Source organism: Castor canadensis, chromosome 1 (genome assembly GCF_047511655.1).
Source record: "Castor canadensis chromosome 1, mCasCan1.hap1v2, whole genome shotgun sequence".
NCBI classification, from domain to species: Eukaryota; Metazoa; Chordata; class Mammalia; order Rodentia; family Castoridae; genus Castor; species Castor canadensis.
In genome coordinates, this window is record NC_133386.1 from 68,091,325 (window position 1) to 68,108,190 (window position 16,866).

General features: G+C 32.0%; 2 long non-coding RNA genes across 7 annotated transcripts in view; one reads left to right on the plus strand and one right to left on the minus strand.

The window, feature by feature from the left end:
* Positions 1-14,169, plus strand: part of LOC141424713 (uncharacterized) — an 84,213-nt gene extending 70,044 nt beyond the window's left edge. For 2 of the 4 annotated variants that reach the window (XR_012449562.1, XR_012449567.1), the window contains 4 exons: positions 2,709-2,775; positions 6,645-6,723; positions 7,377-7,513; positions 14,097-14,169. This is a non-coding gene — a long non-coding RNA (uncharacterized lncRNA). The remainder of the gene's footprint in view (positions 1-2,708; positions 2,776-6,644; positions 6,724-7,376; positions 7,514-14,096) is intronic. The other 2 variants (XR_012449568.1, XR_012449566.1) reach the window with 2 other exon arrangements.
* LOC141424719 (uncharacterized) overlaps positions 1-16,866 on the minus strand; it is a 250,345-nt gene that overhangs the window by 91,033 nt on the left and 142,446 nt on the right. Inside the window, exon 6 of one of the 3 annotated variants that reach the window (XR_012449571.1) lies at positions 12,295-16,649. The exons of the other annotated variants lie outside the window; for them this stretch is intronic. This is a non-coding gene — a long non-coding RNA (uncharacterized lncRNA). Of the gene's footprint in view, positions 1-12,294; positions 16,650-16,866 lie in introns of those variants that run through there. 3 annotated transcript variants of the gene reach the window in all.

A 16,866-nucleotide genomic window follows, 5' to 3' on the forward strand; every position in this document is an offset into this window, starting at 1 on the left:
TCCCTGTCATGTAGTTGTCTTTGTTGTTTTAGGATTTGATTGTGTGTAGCTGAATCAATGTTACTCTCTACTTTCTTGCCTTTTATTCTCCTGTGGTTTGGTATTGCTTGCCCTTTTGTGGTTTTGTTTGCTTTCATTTTCTGTGTGCAGAATTCCTTGGAGAATCTTTTGTAGTGGTGGCTTGGTGGTCATATATTGTTTCAGTTTCTGCTTATCGTGGAAGTCTCTTATTGTTCCGTCTATTTTGAATTATAGCTTTGCTGGGTAGCATATTCTAGGGTTGAAGTTATTTTCATTCAGTGCTTGGAAGACCTCACTCCATGCTCTTCTTATTTTAATATTTCTGTTGAGAAATCTGCTGTGATTTTGATGGGTTTGCCTTTGTAAGTTATTTATTTTTTTCTGTCTTACAGCCTTCAATATTCTTTCTCTAGTCTCTGTACTTGTTGTTTTAGTGATAATGTGTCATGGGGTAGTTCTATTTTGGTCAGGCATGTTCGGTGTTCTGGAGGCATCCTGTAGCTGAATGGGCAGAGTTTTCTCTAGATTGGGAAGTTTTCTGTTATGATTTTGTTGAATATATTATGCATTCCTTTTGCTTACACCTCTTCTCCTTCTTCAATGCCCATGATTCTCAGATTTGGTCTTTTGATGGAGACAGTGAGTTCTTGAATTTTCTTTTCACAAGTTGTGAGTTGTTTAACTAATAGTACTTCAGTTTTTCCTTTAATTGCCATTTCATCTTCAAGTTCTGAGATTCTGTCTTCTATTTGTTCTATTCTGCTGGAATGGCCTTCCATTTTGTTTTGTATTTCTGTTTCATTCTTTTTTCTGAGGTTTTCCATATCATGAGCTACTTCCTCTGTAATATTGTCAATATTTTACCTTAATTTGTTTACCTCTCTGTTTGTGGTGCTCTCAGTTTCACTTTGACATTTATTTAGGTCTTTTATGATTTCATTTATTTGTTTTTGTGTTTTTTCATATTCTTTGTTTTTGTCCTCTTGGAATTTCTTGAGTGCCTCCTGTATGTTTTGGTTGACCATGTCTCATAATATCTCTATGAAATTCACATTAATTCCTTGTAGGATTTCTTCTTTCAAGGTGTTCTCATGGGCTTCATTGGGTTCCTTGGAATAGTTTTTCTTTGTTTTGTTGGAGTCTGGGTTTGGGTATCTGTTTTCTTCATTTTGCTCTAAATCCTATAGTACTTTATTTTTGGGGGGAGAATGGTTTCCTTCTTTTTCTTCTTCCCATATTTCCACTAGGTAATGTTTCTAACCCGGAACTATGTGTAATTTAGTATTAGCTAGGTAACAATATTAATACTAACAAAACCAAGAAAGAAGGATAAAAAAGAGAGAGAGATGGAAAGATAAAAGGAATAGAGCAGAGAGGAAAAGAGAAAAATATGGTAGAGATGGTGGATGATCAAACAGTAAACCAGGCAGCAAATCCCTAAACGAAGGGAAAGAAAAAAAATCACCAGATCTGGAACAGTAGAATTGCAATCTTAGTTGTTCTGATGCTAGTTTTTTAGCATCCAGACCTGTCTGTGTGTGTCTTTTAGGTAGGTTTGGAGCCTTCCTGTGGCAAATGGACATTGAGTGGAGTCCCACGGGCCTACGGGTGGAGGCCTTTAGCTTAGGTGAAGTAGTGGGCCTTTGGAGTGTGGGCTTGGTGTGCCTGTAGGGCTCAGGTTGGCAGAGTGGAGATCCTGCCTGTCTGTGGATCCTCAGCTTAATAGACTTGGGGGGTGTGGTCCAGCAGAACGGAGATTGTGCGTGTTTGTATCTCCGGCATGGCAGGCCTTGGGGTAATGGCCCGGCAGAGCAGAGATCTTGCAAGGATGTGTAGGCATTGGGGGCATGGCCAGCAAAGCAGAGATCATGCAGAGCTGAGGGCTGAGGACCAGCAAAATGGAGCTCATGTAGGGCTGTGTAGGCCTGGGGGGGCATGGCTTGGCAGAGATCATAAATGTCTGTGGATCTCTGGCCTTAAGGGTTCCTTCCATGGGAATCCTGTGGGTCTGAGGAGTGGGAGTTTAGGGTAGCACAGCCCTGGTGAGTCAAAGGAGCAGGGCCGGAGGATCAGCGATCCCATGGAGGTATGGAGCAATGGCTCTGAGGGCCTATGGGATGGGGCTTAGTGTGAAGCACCTGCTATTCTTTTACATATGGTGACATGGAGAGGCCTTCTATGAGCTAGGGGTTCAGAGTGCTAATGTTTCAGCTCTCCCTGGTGTTTTACCTCAATCATGTCTCCAGCTTCTTATCAAAGTCCCTGGATCATGGAGGTCAGAAGGTCTGTGGCTGTGTTCTGGTCACTATCTTGGATCTCTAAAGATTTCCTAATGTTCTTTCATTAAATTATTAAAATGCAGTTGATCACTATGTGCTACTATGAAAGAGCGGAGAGACCAGAATTTTAAGAATAAAGAGACCAGTCTGGAAAGAGGACAATAATGATGTTTTTAGGCTTCTTTTAAATTTGACATGACTGGTTATTGACAAATGATTATTCAGTGCCTGTTATGGGCCAGGAATGGGACATGAATAAGTCAAAATCCTCATTCTCATGAAATTGCTATTTCAATGAAACAGAGTTATTAAGCTTATATTTTGACATAAGACTGTACCTCAGTGAGGATGCGTGTAATGGAGATATGGATTTGTAAATGTTTCATATCCTTTTTTGCCTCCCTCTAGATAAGAATTTATGCAGTAGCATAACTTTTTCCTCACCGCTTGCTATCTTAAGACTCATTTGCCTAAGGTAACTATTTTAGGGGTTCTATTTTTTATTCTGGTAACAACATCTATAATTCAAATATGATTACTTTTCTTATTTTGCTTTATCCACTCAAGACAGTATCTGTTGATTCTCTCATAGAAAGGATGACATTTTAAGTCACTTGTATCATTGCCTGTCATATATAGTCACCTATTTCTAAGGTTATTATGTAGTATTTTTTATAAATCTGACTCACTTTCAAATCCAGAAACAGTTAAATGTTGCACATAGCTTACCATAGAGACACATAATTTTCAAATTCAAGTTCCTTTAATGTCTAAATAAAACTTTTTACTTGAACTCACCTGCACATTCTATAGAGAAAGTTTGCCAAAGGTCATTTTGTTGCTGAAAAATTATTTCAACCATTTTGTCTCTATACATAATATTCTTCTTCCATTGGTCTCCAACAGTGAACATCCTACACCCCCTTCCAGATCTAGTAGAGATGTTGTTTCCTTAATAAATCTAGTATTTCTCAACCAGAGGGCAATGCTCTGACTTTTATTATTCATAAATATATCTCCACCTTTTTAATAACAATGTTATCTGTTGTTGTTCATAATAATTCTGTAATTTAACTTTTCTTAATGAAATTGCAAGCTCCTTAGAATGAGGGACCAAGTTGTCAGAATAATTTTATCATCTAAAAATAGCTTACCAATATACTTTATATATTGATTGACTGACTAATAAGTATTCCTTTAATAATTAATGAATGTATAAATGAATATTAAGCTCTTACTTGTATTAATAGATAATCTCAAATCTTAATTGACTACAATATGTTGTGTTATAACTTACTTGAAAAAATTCATATTGTCAGAAAAATATATCAGAGGAGTAAACAGTGAAATGATAGTATTTGATAAACTGTTGACAGCTCATGATCACTACTTTCATTTGGTAGAATTACAAAAGCAAAGGAAATCTTAAAAACTTGAGTGTTTGGGGCTTTGATTATCAGAACACCAGAACAATCAAACCTTCCTCCTCAGTGCCTCCAGAGAAATATAAAAGTGTCAGGACATTCCCATTCACATTTAAACTCCAGAGAGATACAAATATAGTTCATTATCCTTGGAAACACAAAATTTCCAATTTGTGTCAGAAGTCGTACTACTAAACTAGCCTCATTTTATAGGAAGAACACAACTAAAGGTTATCATATCACTGATAATAATGCCAAAATTCCAAGAGGGTGCCTTTCAAATTAAGAATATATATCAGTGTAAGTAAAAGCAGATTTTAATGGCTAGACTTGAGAAAACTATAAACCACTGTGACATATTATGCTAATTAGATTAAGTTAAACCATGATGTGTTAATTTTACTCAGAGGTTTTGATTTTAAATCTGGCTATATCTAGTTATTAAATAATAGTATAATGGCATTTTAAAATAATTTCACAAGAAAGTCAATTGCCATAAACTATAACTCTGGTATGCATGATTTGTGTCTATCTCTAACCACAGGTGATAGGACTAGGACCCTAAGTATATGCAAAGGAAAGATGATGTTAAAGTAACAAACAAATGTTGAATGAAATGAATCAGTGAGTGCTTCTTGTTTTGTGCAGCATTTTACATTATTTCCTCCCATTCAAAGGATGCTTAAACTTCCAAACCTGAAACATGGGAGTCTTCTTGGAATCCTCTTTTTCCTTTGGTTTCCATATTGAATGTATCACCTCAGTTCTATTGGTTTGTCCTTAAAATCTCCAGAACTCGTTCCTTCATTTCTGTTGCTGGTTCTGACTCTCAACTCTCATTTTTTCCATTGGAACAATAATAATAATAATAATTTTTGAGACTGTTCTATTCCTAAAAATTGTCCACATCATTCCTGGGCCAGCAATCAAATTGTATAATCTATATGTGTGTGAATAGAAAGAATTAAAACTTTAAAAACACTTGAATGATACACACTGAAATCTGATATGAATGTTATGATTCATATGATATGTGCCATCTTACTTTTTTGTATGTTGTATTTGTTAAATACTTAAAAATTCTAGTAATTGAGGAAAATGTTATTTTAACAACTGAATTATCTCTGTCTGATCTTGGATCTGGTCACGGGCTTGCCTCTAATTTTCCAGCATCCCATTATTATTTATACATGTAATAAAGATTCTCAAATGTGAAGCACAGACATGTAACTCCAAATTTTTACTATATTTTGATACCAGTTTCAGTAACTTAAGTACATTTATTGTCCAAAGACAGCTGAATAGTTAAGAGAATTCTTACAAGGAATTAAAATTAAATTAGCCTAAACTGAGAATGATTAAATAAATCAAAGACACATTTAATTGTTTACTTTTTCCAATTTTATGTGTGGATGTTAAAGGGAAGGGAAAAGCCAATTTTGATGTTAAGTTTTCATCATCTGTTTTACCATAGATTCATTATTTACAGCATGAAATATTTTCCCCCTTCTTTAGAATTTCTTTTTTTCTTAATTTGTATTCATCGAAATCCAAATAGGTTGTACAGATTTCTTTTTAATATTATTGGATATAATTCTATGCTATTCTAAAACAATGTAAGCTCCAGGAGGGCAAGACATTTTGCCCATTTGTTAATAGCTTCAAGTTCATTTCTAATACTTTTATTTTTTGAAAACACAGCCAAGCTTGATCTATTACTCTTGTTTAGAAGTTTATGGTATAGACTTACTGGACATAATACAATGAAGAAATTGAGAACTAGGGAACAGATTGAGTTCATCATATTCAAACTTATTACTTTGCAGATGGGGATCATGACACCAGTAATCAAATAAGGATACAAAACCTATTAGCAAGTGAATACTACTCAAACTCAGGTCATAATCCTACTATTTTCTCCATTTCCCATAGAATCTCCAATTTTCTTCACTATAAAACAGTGTTTATATTTAAATTATCATATTATTTACTTAATTTATTGTAATAAATGTAGCATAGTAATGTAAAATTTTCCAGAAAAAGAAATAAAACTAGCTGTTAGGTATATGGTAATTCTGTTCAATTTGTGCAAACTTTAGTATGTTTAGTATCTTTAAAAACTGCTTAATACAGCTAATATTTGAATGTGATTTGTAATCAGTATAGATGTACAGAATACTAACATTGCCTATGATACTGTCCTCACTAAACAGATGAAGTTGAAGATTAGCAAAATCTGTTGTAATAAAATTTACTACTTATAGTCTAGTAACTGAGATTTATAAATAATTTTTGTGTGCTTTATAATTGTATATTCATATATGTTATTATATGGTAAGTTCTATATATTATGGTATATTCATAGAATACAACTGTGACATTTGTTCACTCATCCATAATTAGTTTATATCTTCACTTATAGAAGATATTTATCTTAAAACTATGAGTCCAATAGCTATGTAATAAACATCAGCTAATAATGGCTGCCTTTATAGATTTTGTTCACACTGAAATCCACTTTCTTCAAGGGAACATTCTGAGAAGTAAGAATAATACTCTTGACTTTGTATTTAGATGACATGGTGCAATTCTCCATACAGACAAGACCCAAGACAAAAAGGGTAGCATAGTTTCTCTTCTGTTCCCACCTTTTGGCCACCAAGGCAGACAAAGAAAATATCTTTAAGTATGTGTATTTTCATTGTAAGTGACTTATTGGAGTTTCCACTGGTATTTGTGGAAATAACATTTTAAAATGTACAATAAAGAAATTGAACAAACCTACTTCTCACTAAGGTAATCAGCTTTCCCTTCACTACTATTTTCATAGGATTTTATTGAGTAAAGTTCTGGAATGTTTCTCCATATTTTGTGGCCTGGTTCAACCAAATGTTTTTATAACTTTGTGTATATGTCAAAGGTCCTCTGCGGGAATTCTGTGGGAAATATGCAGACTGACCTGCACATAAGGAATAAGGAAAACATCACAGCATGGGATGGTATGGAAGTTAAAATGAAATATTTGCAGTCCTGTGCATGGTTCTTTTAACTTCTTCCATAGACAGTTTGCATTGTGCTGACAGAGGAGGCACATTTTTATGGTTAGGGTGCTGTTCAGAGTTAGACACTGAGCATGACTCTGCAGAGATTTAGAATCCTTTAAATATTGTGTGAAAATAAGAGAGTATTTGAGACTTTGTCCTTTAAATTAATTGTCTTTTGCTGTAATACACCAAAGTTGGGTGGGAGAGGTAGACTGTTTTTTCCAACCACTGTTAGCTGATATCTTAGTAATAAATGGGAGTCAAAATGAGCTGTCAGCTGTTGATGTCAAATCTTCACTATTAGGTGATTGGTTACCAACATTATCACTGATCGTTGCCTCGAACAAAAAAAAGAATGTTGATATGAAGTTATAAGGAATTCTATTTGTTTAAGTGGTTTGAAATATTAGAAATTTCTACCCCTGTAAAAGGTTTTAATTCTGTTTGAAAAGAACATAAATTATAAATAATATAACTATGGTATGTTCTGATGATTAAAACAAAAAGTGGTAATTTCAGTGAGAATATTTTTGGAAGATGTTGTGAAACATCAATGCACGTGGTATGCTGGTTGTCTCACATAATGACTTAATAAATATGTTTCCAAGTTATCAGATTCACAAAGTCTTAAGAATGAATTTCAAAATGAGAAGAGGAGAAATAAATGAAGCAAAGCAAGGGAGCTAAAAGTAAGACCATCACTGCCTTCCTAGAACTAAAGAGATATGTCAACAACACAAAAGAGGTATGTCTAACCGGAATTGTTGCTTTCTCTTTCCTTGTTACCAATAAGCGTTCAAATCAGATCACAGGTTTAAAATTCTTCTTGGAGTTTCAATAAGTGATTGATGTGCATTAAGTATCAATGAGTTTCCTCTGTGAATACAACACAGAATCCTGTAAATTCACATTCTCAAATTTTCAAAATCTACTCATAAATAAGGAGGAGTGAAAAAATCTATTGCTATATCTTTTGATGTATTGAGTTCCTAAAGATGTGTATCTTTAAAGATAAAGTATTGCTTTATTGCTTTTTAGGCAGGTTGTAATTATGACTTCATTTATTTTGAGTTAACTAAATGATTAATAAATGTGTAATCTATAAATTAAAAAAGACATTTACAATTAGAACAAATCTTATTGGTTGAATGGTTGGTTGGGTTTTTATTTTTCTGATAAACACTTTGGGGCACTTAGAAATATTTCCACAAAGTATTTGACATAAAATAGTAAACAATGTAAATAAATTGAAAATCTCACTGATTTTCTGTGCATGAATGAGTATGCAAATTAGAAGAAATGTGCTAACAAAACAAAACAATGTATAAGTCTTAGGAAATAGTAACATTCATAAGAAAGCTTATATTCTTTGCCCTTCTGTTTAAAAGTCCCTCTGTTCTTTTTTCTCAGTCTTATGTTCTTAATTTTCAGTGCATATTGAATAATTACACTGGTTATATTCTGTACTTTCTAAAAATTCAAATTGAAAAGTTACTTTCTTAATCCTATGAAGATCCAGATTTACTATCTCTGTGAACATTTTAAGCATTCCAACAATTGTTGATTAAATAATTATGGGATATATAGTTTTAGCACCATTGTAGAAATGTAATTATCTTTAGATGATCTTTCTAAATAGTTTAATTACTCTTGGGAAACAGTAGGTAAAATACTCGGAAACTCTCTTTATTTTTCCTACACAAAATTCACAGAATGCCTTAGCATGATAAAACATGAGGATAAGGTCTTAAGGTATAGTTGAGACTGCTTCCCTAGAAATTTATTTACATTTTCACTGCAAGAAAAGACATTTAATTTGACTGCAAGTAGAAGGAAAAAATTAGTACAGAAAACTTAGTTCTAATAAATATGAATCACAACAAAATTCAACATCAAGTAAGTGAATAAAAGTTTAAAGTAGCATGTATGATTTTACAAATTCTTGAAGAAGAAATCTTAGCAAACTATAAGAAAACATTAAATATAATGTCCCAATGAAAACTTAGTAGGTTATTTTAAAACATAGTATTTTGCATGTTATTTGTACTAAAAACAAATATAAAGAAGTCATTTGTTATAACTCAAATTATCAGTTGCCAAGACAGATTGTCTTTAAAATAAGAAATCATATTTTTAGAAAGTATGAGGGTAGATAAAATAAGACAGCAATATGAGTTAGATACTACATGAAATTAGGGAAATATTTTTCCAATGAACAATTTTTTTAATTATAGTAATTTAAATTCTGTAACAAGATTTATTAAAAGAAAGTATAAAAATTGTTAAGTAGAGTGCCAAAATTTTGACATGAAATAAGGTTACAACCTACTGAATTGTTGTGGCCAAATCATCAGTGAAAAAATTTCCAGTGAATTCTTTTGTAACTGGTAATTAACAAAATTTATTTTCTCTTCTAATAGAAAATAAACATAGCAAACTTATGAACAATCAAGGACATTTAATAGCTCTAATTAAGCACATGTGTATGAATATAATTAATATAACTAAATCTAAAGTCCAAGATACCTTCAGAAATATCAGTATAAAATCATAAAAAAGTTGTATAAAATTTGAAATTTATAGAAACTGCTGTGATGACTGAAGAATTGTAGCTTGTCAATATGCTTTGTACGTCTTTAAGGAGTGTTACAGAAATATTTCTGGACAAATAACATTCTAAAACTTCTGTTTAAGTTGATACTCAGTAGTCATGTCTGAATATTTCAATTTAAAAGAATTAAGTAAAATTTAAAATTCTGATCCTCAACTGTACTAGCCACATTTCAAATAATCAATAGCTACATGTGACCAATGGTTATTGAAATGAATAGCTTATATACAGAGCACTGCATCATATACAATGTTCTGTTGAAAAATTCCATACTGGATGATTAGTAACATTTATTCTGGGCTTATCAATAATGCTAATATTGCCAGCATTGTAGGATAGTCATCTCATAAAATAGTAAGAAATCAATTATATTGTTTGTTTAATAAGAATATAATATGACTGAATGAAGAGACATCTGAGACACTGCATGGAATTGTGAATAGGAGGGCCAGTATGAAAGTTTTGTATAACTGGAACATGAACATATAAAACAAAATTTAAGAGAATAACAATTATATCAAAATGAATGCTCTATCAAGGATGAAATAACATAGTGAGTTTACACACTGAAGGACTGCCAGGGTGAATACAGAGATGTGAGTAGGGCAGAAATTCATTGAAAACTTCTAAGATTGTCTTTATTATTAAAATGCCAATCTTCAAAGTCAAGGTATTTAAAGTGGCATATTTCATTTATTCCAACAATAGGAAATGATATGGCTCCTGAGGTATAAAACATTTATTTATGTTATTATTTCCCTGAGGATAAAAGTTCACACAGAGTCCAAAGGACAATTAAGGCCAGGCATGGTGGCATATACCTATAATTGCAGAAACTCAGAAAGAGATTAGGAAGATCATAGTTTAAGATTAGTCTAAGCAAAAACTTACAAGATCCCATCTCAACAAATGAGCTAGATATGGTGGCTTGTGTCTAAAATTCCAGCTATACAGGGGACATATGTAGAAGGATCAACTCAAAGGCCAGTCCAGGCAAAAAGCAAGATCCTACCTAAAATTCAAAAAGGACAGGGCAGGGGCAGGGGCTACACCATCACAGAGCACATACCTAGAAAGTGTGAGGCCCTAAGTTCTAAAAAAGAAAAAAAGGAACAACTTATACTGAATTCCTTCAATAACACCAGAGTACTCAAAATCTGAAAAGGTTTTCAAGTTATGAAAAGAAATACTAAGTGTTGCTGTAACTCAACTCATGCCTGAATAGTTATAAAAGCCATTGCTACACCTGAATCTCTTTCCTCAAGGTTAGAGTGAATGATTTCTTAGATGACATAACAAAATTTTCCAAGGATACTCAAGTGGAAATGTAATTAAAGATTTTATCCACTCTTCCTCTGAAGAAACAGATGGAAAACTTTGCAGAAAAATTTAGAGTATCCACAGAAACATAAAACAATTCTGGGGATTCCTTCTGGTTCCAAGATCTAGAAATTAAGATGCCCCAATTAAAAGATAACCCAGAAAATTATAAAAATGCATGTTTTTCAGAATGAAGTAGCACTGGTATTGATGTAGAACAAGTCTAGATGTCTCTCATGATTTAGTATGGTTTTATTTGTTTGCTTTTTTTCTGAGTGCAGTGATCATAAATTTTGGTTTATGATTATGTTCTTTATTGTGTTTGACTGAATTCTCATCCCTATGACAAAATGCTTCACAGAAACAACTTAAGGAAGGAAAAATTTATTTTGTTTCACAGTTGCAGAGGTCTCAATCCATAGTCACTTAACTCTTTTGCTTCTAGGGTAAAGCAATCATAATAGCAGTGAGTATGTGACAAAAGCAGTTTACCTCATGACAAGAAGAGGACAGGGACAGATAGGCCCTCCAAGGTCCTCTAGTGACCTACTAAGTCTGCATGGGCCTCACCTCCTAAAGTTTCTGGAACTTTCAAAACTAATGCCAGCTGAGAACCAACCCCTCAACATATGAGCCTGTTGGAGACATTTCATACTCAAGCCATAACATGTATTTTTAAATACTTGAGTGAACTATCAAATAGAAATCATATCTAAAAACTAATGCAGTTATTTATCTACTCAGAGAATATACTCTAGTTAATTTCCTAGTTTCTTTCTCCTTTGGTCACCTTGTCTTTTGAAAAATATAGAGAAAATTTTAATGTGAACAGATTAATAAATAAATTTGCACTGGTTAATAAATGAATAATATGTATTTTAAATCACTTTCCATATAATGTAAGGATACCAGTTAAAATTTAACTAAAAATATTGAATAAATAGCAATATGATTTTTAATTTTTTAATTATCAAGGACATAGAGAAGTAACTCTTATTCTTTATCTCACAAAAAGAAAGCATTTACAATTTATAGGAAGACGCAAAATGAGCAATAGTACCTTGAAGCTCAGCCAGTTCAAGCTTTAAAAAAATGAATTAAAAATCTCAAAGAAAGATTTCAGTAGATATTATACCCCATATTTGATTATTCCTGTTTAACTAAAATTATAAAGAACACATTTTATACCACACAGCGGTAACATATCTGTCTTGGCTATGCATGTAATAGTATATACCACATTTATATTTACTAAAGTTCAATTTATTTAATAAAATGAGGAAGGAATATTTCATGTAAAGCTATGAAGAAGAAATCATATTTTAACATTTGCAGTAATATAAATGAAAATGTTTGTAACTTTTTGTTAAAATAAAATAATATACATGTATATGAGAATATGTATTCAGATTTAAATACAGTAATTTAAATAGGTAAATAATATATTTTTTACATTAATATTAATACCTTCATATTCATGAAAAGTCATCCTTAAAAGCACAAATAAAAATACAGGCTACATAGCTAAAGAAGATATTTAAATATATATTATGAGAAAAAGGGCTCAAATCCAATGTATTTTTAAAAATTTGATCATTAACACACAAAAAGGAATCTACTAGAGTATGAACAAATATTCGCAATATAGAATATCTACATAGTCAAACAATTTAAGAAAATGTGCTCAATACCACATTTTTCGTCAGGAAATTCAAATTAAATCTCAAATGAGATATTCTTGTGGATAAAACTAAAAAGTAAGTACATTTCAAGAGCTGCAGATGTAGAGTAGGGAAAATCTCATGACATGACAGAATTCTTTGGAAAACTTTTTGACATTGTCTACAAAAACTGAACACATTCTTACTGTGTGATCCTGAAAGTTAATACCTGGGACTACTTCCAATGAAATTATGTGATCATATGACAATAATACATGTATACAAATGAATAGAACAGTGATTTCATAATAGTTCATCCTAGCAAATAACTTAAAAGTCCAAAAATCAAGAATGAGTACTTCAATTATGACATATTCATACAATGAATAATGAGTAATCAAAACACTCCATTGAAGAATGAATGTCTCACAAATATTTAATTAAAGAAATTAAATAAAATCTTATATGGGGCTGAGGGCATAGCTCAGTGGGAGAGCACTGACCTTGCATATATAAAGCCCTGGTTTTGATCCACAGTACTGCATACAAGTGAAAAGAAACAAAACAATGACAAACTGGATGTGCATTCTAAAAAGAAATCTGAAGTTGGAAAATTTAATTCCAATGTTTAAGTTACCATATTTTGTAACAAACAAATAAAGAATGTAGAAAAGTGATTTTTCCTAACAGCCAAGATATTGGTTAACATTGAAAGAGTAAAGAGAAAATGGATAAGGTAGAGAAGGATCTTCATTGCATTCCTGGCATGTTCTCCATCTTCTGTGTAAGACTTGCTTGTTTTGTGATAATTCATAAGCAAACATTTTTGTTTTGTATATGTTTCTGTATGTGCTTTATTTTTTACAACCAAATTTGGCTAAAAACCATTTATTGAGGAGGTACACTCCATGTCCATCTGTGCCATTTACCAAGGGGGTATAGTTCAATGACCTGGCAGTGGCTACCAAAAAGGTCACACTTTTAATCATATTGTAGCTTTTGTTTGTTTATAAAACTAAATTAATAAATGAAAGTTATACCCTAGGGTGTGTATCAAAGGTCAAAGCTAAGGAAGCAAAATTCAATGATGTAGAGCAACACATTAGAGAAGCTGATGACAGAAAGATCATAAAGTGAGAGCAAATGCTACAAGTAAGTCTGCATGTACTTGGACTAATGTCTGATCAACCATGACTTTGGAGAACTGACCAGCCTACCTTATACTACATAATAAGATATAACAAATTACAAACAAAAAGACCAAATTATAAACCCAATGCTGTACAATATGGACCTTATTAAATATTTGACCATGGGTTTTACTAAATTGTGTAAAAACAAAGTCTTGCCTAATATTGACAGTTCTTTTAAAATTCCCCAAAGAAATACATATGCAGAACTCTGAACCAAACCATTATATTTTACCACCAAAGCCCAGTATGTTAATTTATAAGTTAAACTACATTATCTAAGTTGAAGACAAACAAATACTTTATTTCTGCTTTTTCCTAGTTCATAGCTAATCTAAGATTTAGATGGTAAATGCATACAGATCCAAATAAAAACATACAGGAGAACTTTTCATAAAACTTAGTGAATAGCTGGTCTTTGTAGAATTATCATTGTCTCATTAAGCCTAAGTGGAGGAAATAGAAGCAGTTCTGAGAAATGGATTTCCAAAAGCAATGAATATTCATTTAATGTTGTAGTAGTAACTCTTGAATTACCTATTACAGAATTTTTCCTTGAGAGTGGAGAAAATAAAGAGAACAAGGACGAAAATATAGAATTATACACCCCTGTGGCAAGGTATGTTTTGTCATGAATTGAGTTTAATGATAATGGCTGCCCTTTATTCAGCTCCTACACAATGTGCTAGACATTATTCGCAATACTGTTCATATGCAATCTAATTTATATTTCACAAAAATTCAGCAATAATAGTGTTATATTTTTAAGGTCAAAGAGACTAAATAAATTGCATAAGGTCATGCACGGTAATGAAGGAAACTAGGAATTTTATAAGAGTTTACTGATTTACTGATGTTACAAAAAAATCTTTCCAACTAAACCATATCAAGGTAGGACCCTTCGATACATAAATTTTCACCTAAGAATACCTGAATACAGTTTTGAATTACATTCATTAAAAAATAAAGAAAAATTAATAACAGAAACAGGAAAAGGAAAACTATTTACATGAATAAGAAAATTAATAAAGAAGATTGAATATATTTTGCTAGATATCAAGATCATAAAATGTTTTAATTTGGAAATATAAGATTGAATGGAAGATGTTAGGCTAAGTGTGTAGAATCAATATGAATTCTGCTGTGATTTACATAACTTATATGTAAGTTCCAAGTAAATGAATAAGCCTTCTATTCCAATGTGTCTATTTACTACTTGTCACTGCCTGAATTATTTGTATTTTCTCTTTTCAATGTTTTATCTTATTCACTATAAGAGAAAAACATAAATTTCTACTACAAAGATAGAGACTAACCATTTAGAGCTGTATTCCAAATAACTATGATGAATAAAAGTATTTAATAATTGTAATAACTTTGTAACCCCTTGACAATCTTACAGATAATTATTATTTTAGACTATAAATACTACCTCCGAAAAGGCAAACTGTCATCTACTTTGAATCACATAATTGTCAGTCTTCTGTTCAAAATTCTAAACCATAGCAACAGAAATTTACTTGCCATTTTAAGGAATGCAGGTAGGAAACTAGGGAATAATTAGCTAAGAGACCAACAAGTAGAGATTTAAGGCTATTTAAATATCTCATGTAAATTCATTATCTTGTTTACTTGTGTTTATTTTGAAGACTCTCTCTCTCTCTCTCTCTCTATATATATATATAATATATATATGTTCATGTGTCTTCCATATATATAACTAAGTATTCCCTATAAACATGTACACATACATGTTATATATACATACATGTATCTCATATATTCATGAAATGAATATATATTTTTATTATACAGACACACATACACAAATGTCCATATCTTCCAAATATGCATACATGTGAAGGTGAAGAAATCTATTGTCATTGCTTTCAAAATTGTTAGGGATGAAACAGTTCATGTGAACATCTTGTTTTAGTCAGCTAAATCACATTATGTGAAAGAAAAATCAAAGCACCTGTTCCCAGGGGAAAAATTGGAGATTTGATTTATTTTAGATCCATGTTCAGGAGTTCAGCACCACTTCAGTATTACCTGGATCCATCAGACTTTTCAGAATAATATTTAACAACTTGCAATAGACACACTTTTACTTGTGTTTGTGTATGTTAATTGTTCAAAAGTGTTTTGCTTTGATTTTTCCATACAAACTTATATGCACTTTGATCAAATTCACAACCTGCATTATTCCATCTTATTCCCCATACTCCCCTTTTTAAATAATTTTGTAGGTTTCACTATTTTATTTTTATGCATGTATCTAAAGTGCTTTGATCATGTTCAGTACCTTTGCATTCTCCCCATTTCTATACATATCATTCGTGTTTCTGTAATTATTTAGGAAAAAGACCCAAAGGAAACACCCAACTGAAGGACAAACATTCTCTTCAAGACAAAATATTTTTGGCTGTTCTACATTTGAATTTATGACACTGTGATATTTTTTAAAAATATGTTTTTTTCAAGAAATTTTTTAGTATGTGTGTCTTATTTAGTAGAAAGTTTGGTGGAAGACAGGTTTACAAAGTTTAAAATTCTAGGCTTGTCATGAGTCAACATATTGTTTGGGTGATGTATTTCGAGAAACATTTATAAAAAGGCTGGGAAAAATAAGTCAGTTAGTTACCATGTAGACGTATCCCTATTAATACAATCTGATCTGTTCAGATTTTTTAAAAGGATACAACATAAAATTATCTTTACATGCAAAAAACAAGTGATTTGAATGAATTTTAGATTTGTGGCTTGTGGACAATAAAATAGTCAGAATATGTAATTTTGCATGAGAGGGAAGGTTTTTGCTGAAATAGTAAGATAGCAGATATGAGCTACAAGGACAGGTGAAGACACACATTTTCCAAGTGTGTTCTAAGAGCCATTTGTGTCACTCTTAAATCCCTCACTTGAATCCAGGCTACAAAATCTAACAAGTGAACAACAAACTCGGCAACTCAGTGATGATAAATTCTCAGAAAGTTGTTGCCACAGTTGAGTATATGTTAGATTGATGGAAAGCCAGTTAGCACTTAATTCTGTTCCAGAAAGTTGCTTCATAGTAACTGGAAGTTGACTGCTGGATTCCTAGGGAGATATGGAAGACATACATGATTATGAATATGGAAGTGTGACACTCACTTGAATTTAAATCTTTGAAACAAAAATGACTATGAGGAAATAAAAAACGGAAAGAATGGTTCTGTGAAATCATGATCACGGGCAGTATTATTTGGGATTCTCGAGTGGGATGTGACATACAGGGGAAATAAATTTTCTCCCTTTGCTTTCTGCATTTCCTTCT